This window comes from Eschrichtius robustus, chromosome 11, assembly GCF_028021215.1.
Source record: "Eschrichtius robustus isolate mEscRob2 chromosome 11, mEscRob2.pri, whole genome shotgun sequence".
Lineage (NCBI taxonomy): Eukaryota > Metazoa > Chordata > Mammalia > Artiodactyla > Eschrichtiidae > Eschrichtius > Eschrichtius robustus.
In genome coordinates this window covers 101,569,313-101,579,281 of record NC_090834.1, presented here as the reverse complement: position 1 = coordinate 101,579,281, position 9,969 = coordinate 101,569,313, and the positions used below count along the sequence as shown (strand labels likewise).

The following is a 9,969-nucleotide window of genomic DNA, read 5'->3' as shown; positions in this document are numbered from 1 at the left end:
CTCCCCCTCCCCATATCCTCAAGTCCATCCTCTAGTAGGTCTGCATCTTTAATCCCGTCTTGCCCTTAGGTGCTTCATGACCATTTTTCTTTTTTTTATATTCCATATATATATGTTAGCATACTGTATTTGTTTTTCTCTTTCTGACTTACTTCACTCTGTATGACAGTCTCTAGGTCCATCCACCTCACTACAAATAACTCAATTTCATTTCTTTTTATGGCTAATATTCCATTGTATATATGTGCCACATCTTCTTTATCCATTCATCTGTTGATGGACACTTAGGTTGCTTCCATGTCCTGGCTATTGTAAATAGAGCTGCAGTGAACACTGTGGTACATGACTCTTTTTGAATTATGGTTTTCTCAGGGTATATGCCCAGTAGTGGGATTACTGGGTCGTATGGTAGTTCTATTTTTAGTTTTTTAAGGAACCTCCATACTGTTCTCCATAGTGGCTGTATCAATTTACATTCCCACCAACAGTGCAAGAGGGTTCCCTTTTCTCCACACCCTCTCCAGCATTTGTTTGTAGCACAAATCCAATCTTTCTTAAGAGCACATCTGGTGATGCATCTTCCCTCACTAAATTCCTTCCATGACTCCTCATTCTTTTAGGATAAAGTTCAGACTCGTTGGCTCAGCACAGAAGGCCCTTCACAATTTGCCCACTAGGCTCTGAGGATCTGGCAGTGAATAAGAGATAAATTCTTGACCCTCAAGAAGTGTACATTCTGGTAGGGGAGATAAATGAAATACTACTGAAATTATTAATAAAAACTTTGAGGGTGTGTTTAAGGGTACCCAGACCCATAGGTACAAGATAATCCATTTAGCTTTGAAAACTATTAGAATATCTGAGCTAGATGAAAACTTAACCATCATCTTAACTCTCTCATTTAATTTACCCATGAGAAGTCCAAGGCAGAGACCAAAGCCCAGTAGGTATTATTGCCAGTGCTTTCTTATTCTAGAAGAGCACATGATTCCTTCTTAGAGTCTTGATTATTGTACCGCTATTTTTTTTTTTAACACTTGAATGTTGATGCCGATTTCAGATATAAAATTGGTATTTTTTGTTATGTTTTTAAAAAGAGTCCTTATATTGTATATACATATTGAAATATTTATGGATGAAACAATATAATATCTAGGAAGTGATTGAAAATAATCAGGTGAGGGGAATGGAAGGTGTCATAGAAAACAAGATTGGTTATGAGTTAAGAATTATGGATTTTTAGAAATGGGGGCTCTGCTGGGAGGCATGTTCTCTGCGCAGCCACCTGGACCCCCGCCACCCCTGCGGGGGCTTCTTCAGGCCACACCAGGCATTCCAAGAACTTCTCACAGTACATTGGTGGATGAGTTTGAGTCATCTTTTGAGCCTTGTTTTGCTTCTCTGGTGAGTCAGGATTATGTCAACAGTACAGATCAGGAAGAAATTCCAACTGGTGTTGATCAGTGTATCCAGAAATTTCTAGATATTATGAGACAGACAGTATGTTTTTTCCTACCAAAAAGATTGCAGTTACCTGTTCAGAAACCAGAGCAAGTTATCAAAGAGGATATCTCGGAACTGAGGAATGAATTACAGCGAAAGGATGTTCTGGTTCAGAAGCACTTAACAAAACGGAGACACTGGCAACAGGTGCTGGAGGACATCAACATGCAGCCCAAAAAGCCAGCCGACATCCCTCAGGGTTCCCTGGCCTACCTCGAGCAGGCGTCTGCAAATATCCCTGCACCGATGAAGCAAACCTGAGGAAAAGCCACCTGAAAATGAGCTGGTGGTTGAGTCAGTCCAGACACAGTCTTGCCAAACATCACTTCTTGTAGACATGACATTTTGGGAGAACTCTTTGCCAGAGAATGAGATGATTTTAGTTTTGTGCTCTCACCTAAAAATGTCCACCTATTTTCATAAGCGTTATTTCTGGAGTATTTTATAAAATGCTTACTGCTTTAGTAAACCAAGCGTATTGTCTGTCTTTAGCAAAGTTTAAGACTGTTAGTGTGATGCTTTTTACAGATTCCTTTTTAAGTTTTTGGTTTTTGGGTTTTTTTTTTTCTGCTTGTTTTTATCTTTATTTTTGTATGACTGTTCATCTCTGTGTTTCCAGTTTTAGATTAGTTTGTATGATCTGAGGGGAAAAGCTTGTATGATCTGATCTGCATATCAAAGGATGAGGATTTTGGTTGTAGGCCTTTTATGATAATTTACCTATCAGTGGCAGTATATAAAAATATGTAAATTTGCTTGTTTTTCACGACTTTGAACTACCTCAAGAAGAGGGATCTAATGCAACAATTAACACTTCCAGAACCTCAGAATGTGGATATTTTGTAAATAGGTTGGAAGAGGATTATAATATCGTAGGTTAGTGTAGTAACTGTTACCGTACTGTAGTAACCTAGTGCTATAGGAATCCAGTAGTATCCTTAAGTTAATGTTGACTTTTATTGGGGGTAAGTTTATATTTTGTGTAGTGTTTATTTACTTTTTCTGCGGGGGGGTGGTAGGAGCAGTGACATGCTAAGTGATATTCATTTATGCAATAATCAGTTTAAGTAATGGAGCGGACCCTGCTCTCAACAGGGGCATACGTGAAATATGAGGGTTAAAGCTTGCTGTGATAATCTCTGAGTTTTGTTTATTTGTTCTGCTATTTGGAGCAGATTTTTCCATTAATGAAGGTTCTTGCTAATGGATGGTGTTGATTCCAAGGGACTGGGGCCTTGAGGTGGGAGGCTGGCTGCAGGGTGCATGGGAGACTTGGTGTTTGGGAAGATATTTTACCCTCTGTCGGTCGCACAGGCCACCTCAGATTGTCTGTTGAACCGCTGTTGAGAAATACAAACCGGCATTGTACCTGGTCTGCTGTTGAGAAACACAAACCAGCACTGTGCCTGGTCTCCTTGCATGAGGCTTTCCTTTCTCTGTTGTTTACATTCCCTCATTAGATTACACCCCTTCACCCTCAACGAGTGCAGCACTGTTTTCTGAACAGGCAGTAATTCTGTGACTCAGTGTCTTGGCTCGCTTTTCTTCCAGCCTTGAAGGTCCCGCCCCACCCACCTTGACATCCACTTGAGTTCCTGTCTGGCCTGGACGCTACCTGGTCTCTGCAGCCTCCAAACGCCCTCTCCGTTGTATCCACAGGACACAGGACTTCTTGTCTCTTCTGCCAGCCTTGCTTGGTTCTCCCTCTGGGGTTAGTGATCTGTCTCTTTGTTCCTCATGAGAAGTAGGCATTATTCCCCTCTGAATATACAGGGACCACTTATTAATTTTTATACATAATAACTTAGTACTTATTTTTGTTTGTGTGCGTGTGTGTATGGGACACAGCTGGAGGCCAACGAATTCCCTCAAGCAGAGTATATAGTTAAACAAAGCTTTTAAAAGTTGTTTTTAATCACATTATCTGATTTCAAGGTTGTTAACCTGGTCATCTCCTGCCAATCAGAAGCTCTGATTGGCAGCTTTAGATTTCTTGATTAAAAACCTAACTAAACGGATTACATGTTAGGCATTCTTTCAGTAATGAAGAGGTTCTTAGTGAAAAGTTCAGGAACTATTCTATTTGGTGCTTAGTAAAAATATTTTGAATTAATGTGTGCACCAGTTATTGTCATTTCTTTACTAAATTCAAAAGTTTTCTGGCAAATAAACATTTCACTTAAAAAAAAAAAAGAATTATGGAAGCTGAGTGATGGTTACATGGAGGTTCATTATAGAAACCTTTTACTTTTGCCTTTGGAAAATTTTCCATAATAAAAATTTAAAAAAAAGAGCATGAGAATCCTTTGGTACAGGTTCTCTGGGTTCCATCCCAGCTCCTGGGGTCCTTCTCAGGAGACATCAGCCTATACGTCTCCAACTGAGTCTGCAGAAAGTTTTGCAGACCCTCCTGAAAAGGGGGGCCATGCCTCCTCTGGTGGGTTCATGTCCAAGAGGCATGAAAACAAACAAACAAACCAATCCCTGGAGGTAAAACCAAAAAAAAGGACCAGAAGATGAAGGAGGAACCGCAAAGATGATGTTCGTCCCGGCTGGGCAGTGGCAGTGCCTTCTTTGTGCCAGCGCCTAAGCAGTACTTGGCTATGCAGACAGCCATCCTGGTTCTAGTACTGCCTCCATTACCTACCAGCTGTGTGACTTTGGGCAAATTACTTAACTTCTCTGTGCCTCTGTTTCCTCACCTATAAAACGGGGATAAGAGTACCAATTTTTTGTGAGGATTATGTGTTAATGCCTGGCATGGAGTAAGTGCTAAATAAATGTTAGCTGTTGTTGCTATTATTATTATTATTGCCTGAGCTTCCGAACAATCAGTGGCAAAGTGCATGTGGGGTAAAGAGCAGCACGAGAAAATGCAGCTCACTCCACGGTTCTCACCATCCGCAGCACAGCGACCAACACAAAGGCTCCGACTGCTGCTGATGTGACATATGCTGAAGTCCCCAGGTTGGAGAGGGGTGCTGTGCTAAAGGGTGGGAAGCAGAGGGTTTCTCCCCACTGTGGGCCCACCAGGACCTCCCCCGGGAGACAGGGCTCACTGGGTGTGTGGCTACCAGCAGCCCCCAGGGGGAGGCGCACTTCCTAGGATGGGCCAGGGGGTCCTGCCCAAAGACCCGGCACCAACCTGGCCTGGACAGGTTTCCGAGGGCTGAAGACAGCGGTGGAGGAGCAGCGGGGACGCCGTGGAAGAGGCTCCTTCCCTTCCAGCTCGGCCATGGGCAGCTGCAGGTTCTGGGCCTGGTGGGTAGGGCCGGCGGGGAGGCCGTTCTCAGGCAGGAACCGGTCCAGGTCCACCTACTGCAGGTGGAAAGGCTCGCCGTCTCCGCGGAAGGCCTGGTCCCGGACGCGCAGCACGAGGGAGGCCGAGCTGGCCACGGTGCTGGCTGCCGCAGCCGTCTCTTCCCCCGGCTTTTCCTTCCCCTTCTCCTTATCAGGGAGCGCCTCGCGCGGCGGTAGGGGTGGTTCTCCATCAGCTTCTCCAGGACCAGTGAGAAGGAACCAGCCAGGCCTCTTTCCCCAGCGGCGCATCCCAGCCTCAGGCCTGACCCAGCCTGCGGCGCCCCAGGCAACTTCTTTCAGCCATGCGCATCTTGCGACCGGAAATGGGCAGCTACTGCGCAGGCGCCTCGCGGCCCCCTTCCCCGCCTCCTCCCCTCCCCCACCTCTCCCGTGCCCCTTGTGTAGGACGCAGCCCTGGTCATCTTAATTTTATCTTTCTATTAAATTTATATGAGCTTTGTCTTAATAAAATCGCCAGCCCTTTGAGGGGGAAACACTGGCGTGTCCATAGTGCATGTGCCTGCAGTGCCCTTTAGCCACAACATAAGGTTCTCCGTCGTTACTTGTTGGATTCTCTGAAGCTGGACGTTCCGAAGTCCTCCAAACTTTCCTCCATCGGATAGTGCTGGTGGCTTTGCCCTCGGAAATTCCAGCTAGACCTGGACCTGGTACCCTCTGCAGGACCACTTTGAGATGTGTTTGGTGGCTTGAAGAGGAAAAGAAAGCAGTCCTTGAAGAACAGGTATTTATTGAACAGGCACTCAGGGCAGCTTTGGTGCTGGAGATGTAACAAATCAGTCCAAAACCACTGCTCTCAAGGAGCTGATGTTATTTTCCCATCCTCCTTACACTTTATGAACAAGGATATACTTAAATTCATTCATTCATTTGCCAAGCACTCTTCCGGGTTTCTGTGTTAAAACATATTCCAATGAGTTGAGATAACAAATAAATGATTTTGGATGGTGCTGAATACTGTGAAGTAAATAAAACAGGTTAATGCTTAGGGAATGATAGGCAATCGTGGTGAGGGAGGGAACAGGGATTCTGTGCATAAATTGCATGGAATGGAAGGTGACCAAAATAATAAATAGGTACCCCTCATGCAGATATCTGGGAGATTCCAGGCAGCTAGGGCATCGAATTCAAAGGTGCTTATGAGGAAAGAAGACAGAAAGCAATGAGAACAGTTAGGCAGCTAATGCAGTAGCCCATGAAAGCTGACCTGTGCCAGGCAAGGTACTGACACTTTAACATATATTGTGTTTTTATTAACCCAAATAATTCCTTGTATTTCATTTATTATCTATGAATAAAGGAGGTAATCTCTAGAAAGGAAGGACCAAGCTCATGATCAGAGAGTATGATAGGAGTAGATGTGTAACTATTAAGAGAACCTAAGTCCAGGGCTCTTGCCACTGTACCCTCATGGCTAGAAACTCCCCGTTGTGGTTTAGGGCAGCCTCACTCTCTTATCTCTTCAGCTCTGTCTAGTCCTTTCCCAATAAATCATGTGTCAGAATGAAAATTCTTTTGGTGTGAGTCAGTGTTTGGGTTTGTCCCAATGAGATGGAGAACCAAGGCACTCTTCTTTTTCTTTCATAAATTTATTTATTTTATTTATTTACTTTTGGCTGCGTTGGGCCTTCACTGCTGCGCACAGGCTCTGCTCGTCGTTGCGGTATGTGGGCTTCTCATCGTGGTGTCTTTTGTTGTGGAGCAGGGGCTCTAGGCGCGTGGGCTTCAGCAGTTGTGGCTCGCGGGCTCTAGAGCGCGGGCCCAGTAGTTGTGGCGCATGGGCTTAGTTGCTCCGTGGCATGTGGGATCCTCCAGGACCATGGATGGAACCCGTGTCCCCTGCATTGGCAGGCGGATTCTTAACCACTGCACCACCAGGGAAGTCCCCCAAGTCACTCTTGTGCAGCCTTTTTCAACTGACTGAGCAAAGGGTTCCTAATTACAGGCTTTAACAATTCCGTCCACTTAGGCACTTAGGTGTTTTTTGTTTTTGTTTTTTGTCTCCATGTGGAACAGAGAGCATCAGAATGACAGCTGGATTCTAGGCAGCAATTACCAGGACTTTTTGGAAAGCTTGTCATGAGAAGATAGGTTAACTAATTATTCATTAAAACATTTATTGAATACCAAGTCAATGCCAAACATTGGACTGGGGCTGGTGATAAAATGGTGAATAACAGCATACAGGTTCACTGCCCTCATGGAGTTTTAGTCTAGTGGGTGTACAGGCAGAAATAAGTTGTATTAGTGAGGTTCACAGGGCATAAGAGCTTGTAAAGGGAGAATTAACCTGGTCAGTTAAATCTGAGAAGATTTCCCAGAGAAAACTATGCTTGTGCAAATAATGGAAAATTATTCTTATTATTTTTTATTGAAGTATAGTTGATTCAGAATATTATATTAGTTTCAGGTGTACATCATAGTGCTTAAATATTTTTACAGTTCATACTCCATTAAAAGTTATTGCAAGATAATGGCTATAATTCCCTGTGGTATACAATTTATCCTTGTTGCTTATCTAGAAAATTATGGTTGAATGCCTCTGAAAAGCCAAGGCAAAACACACTGAAGCTGAAGTGATGGTGAGGAAAAAACCTGGCACACTATTCCGTAGTCGTACAGGCTTCCTGCTTTGTTCTTTGAACAGAAGGTTGTTCCTGCCTCTGGGCCTTTGCACTTGCTTCTGATGATTCTGGTCATCAGGATCTCATGGCAGAGGCTCCTTCATATTCTTCTCCTGGTCACTTTTCTATGAGCCCCTTATTTAAACTAGTCCCTGCTTATCACTCTCTCACAACACAACACCCTTTGTTTTCTTCATATGTAGTGATCTTGTTTTTTCTTCCATTTATTTCTTTATCGACTGTTTTTTTTCCCACTGGATTGTAAGCTCCAAGAGCCTGGGCTCCTGCAACTCTTGTTCACATCACCTGGCCCAAGTTTGAGACATGGTAGGTGCTCAGTAAATGTTGCCAAATGAAAGAGAATGATGAAGATAAATATATATCAATAATTGAAAAATAATGAAGGATAAGTGTGTGCACAAGAAGGTTTGTTCTGTTTTGAGTTAATAATTTATTTTGCAGAAAGTTAACCATGTTATATGCCCTTCACATAGCAAGATTCCCTTCAAGATTCCCTTAAAGATAAAGCTGCTACACAATTCTTTATTGAAGAGGAGAAATGCACTTGTAGTTTGCATAATCTGAGATTTATTTTTTAAAATAAGCCCCAGGAAATTTACTTTGAAGCACATAAAAAAAGATAGATTAATGGAGAGAGAGATACCCCTTCATTTCTCCCTGCCTCCTTCCTCCTTCCCTCCCTCCCGTCTTCCCTCCCTCCCTGCCTCCCTCCCTCCCTTCCTCCCTCCCTCCTTTCTTCCCTCCTTCCCTCCCTTCTTTCCTCCCTCCCTCCTTCCCTCTCTCTCTCCCTTCTTCCCTCCTTTCCTCCCTCCCTCCCTCCATTCCTTCCTTCCTAGCTTTGTTCCTTCCGCACATCTTTGTTGAGTGTCTCTATCATGTCAGGCATTCTCTATTCTCATGGATATTGCAGGTTATAGTGGAAAACAAATTAATTAAGGAATCACACAAATGGATATAAAATTATCCCTGTAGTGATTACTACAAAGTGTATCACAGGAGGCCTTGACTTAATAGGGAAGCTTCCCTAGGATTGTTACCAAGCAAAGGGCTCGCTGCTCGATGCACATAGAAGCCAATGCTATGGCACTGGCTTTTGAGAAAAGAGCTTTATTTTGAGGCCAGCCGACAAGGAGACAGGAGGCAGGGCTCAAATCTATCTCTGCCATCTGAGGGTTCGGTCAAATTTTATGAGTTAGTGGAGGATGGGTTGGTATGCAGAAATGCCGGTGGGGCAGGTTTTGATTAGTGAGTTTTGGAACTTGGCCATTTATGGTAAGATATGGTAGGAGGCTTCAACATGGGATCTTCTAGGACAATGGACCCTTCTCTTCTGAAAGGATTCTGGTGTTCAAGTTCCAGTCATGTCCTGATCCTTTGGGTCCCTGGGGATGGTGGTGGGGACTTTGGTTCTGGGTGTTATTTGAGGTCAAAAATATTCTCCTTTGTGTGCTTTGGCTGCCTGACTTGCAGTTTTGTTCTGTTGTCTCTGAAAAAACTCAGTATCTTGTTAGAAAGAAGATAGGTCTAGTTTGGGCTTGTTCTGCGGTTACAGGATTGCAGGTGATTGGCAACTAACCAGGTGAGAAGGAGAGAGGGCAGGGAGGGTGACAGAGCAGTTCAGACACTGGATTCAGGAGCAAAGACCCTGAAGCAGAAGAGTGTGTGAGACTTGAAAGAAGCCATTGGGGCTAAAGCAGAGGGAGCAAGTGGTACAAGGTGGGGCAGGGTGCATGGGGGAGGGCCAATGCTGGTAGTCTGTTGGCAACCACCAAGTTTCATCTTTATTCCAAGAACCATGGGAATCCATTGAAGAATTTCAGGTAGAGCTGTAACATAACTCTCACGAGTCACTTTGTTTAAAGAGACAGAAGTCTGGCCAATTAAGCCATCTTTATTCATGTGGCCAGAGAGCAGAGGGCAGAAATGATCTGCAGGATTGACCGTCTAAATTCTAACTCAGCGCTCAGTGATCTGGGAAGTTGCGAAAGTAACAGGCCTTGGTTCTTCTCCTCTGAGAATCTTATTGAATAAGCTGTTAAAGAACAAAAATTCAACCAGGGAAACTGGAAGATTTAATTAGCTTTATTCAATGATTCATGAATTGGACAGTATCCCAGTGAGTAAAGGAAGGAGGCTCTGAGGGGTTATACGAATGGAAAGTTTTTATAGGAAGAAGGGAGGGGCAAGGAAGCCATTAGCAAAGTATTTTTAGGCCAAACACCCTCATTTTTTTGGGGAGAGAGAGGGAATGGCAAGAGTTTTATCATGCAGATTGCCTCTTGTTCATCTGGGCAGGGGAGGGCAGGGATGGAGAGAGACCACGTGACAGATTACCTCCTCTGTGCTGACCAGAAAATTCCACACTAGTTAATTAAGATTACATTTCTGGGGAAGGTTGAAACTGCAGTTAAGTCAGATATTGTAGAGGTTTGGTTTCACGGGCTTTAGCACAAGTGACACTTCTTGGGCTTATGGTTTTCTCTTTAACACATACCCATATGTG

General features: G+C 43.9%; 1 pseudogene; it reads left to right on the top strand.

The window, feature by feature from the left end:
- The first annotated feature begins 1,245 nt into the window (after positions 1-1,245).
- Positions 1,246-1,764, top strand: LOC137772576 (mediator of RNA polymerase II transcription subunit 28 pseudogene; annotated as a pseudogene).
- Positions 1,765-9,969: the final 8,205 nt, after the last annotated feature.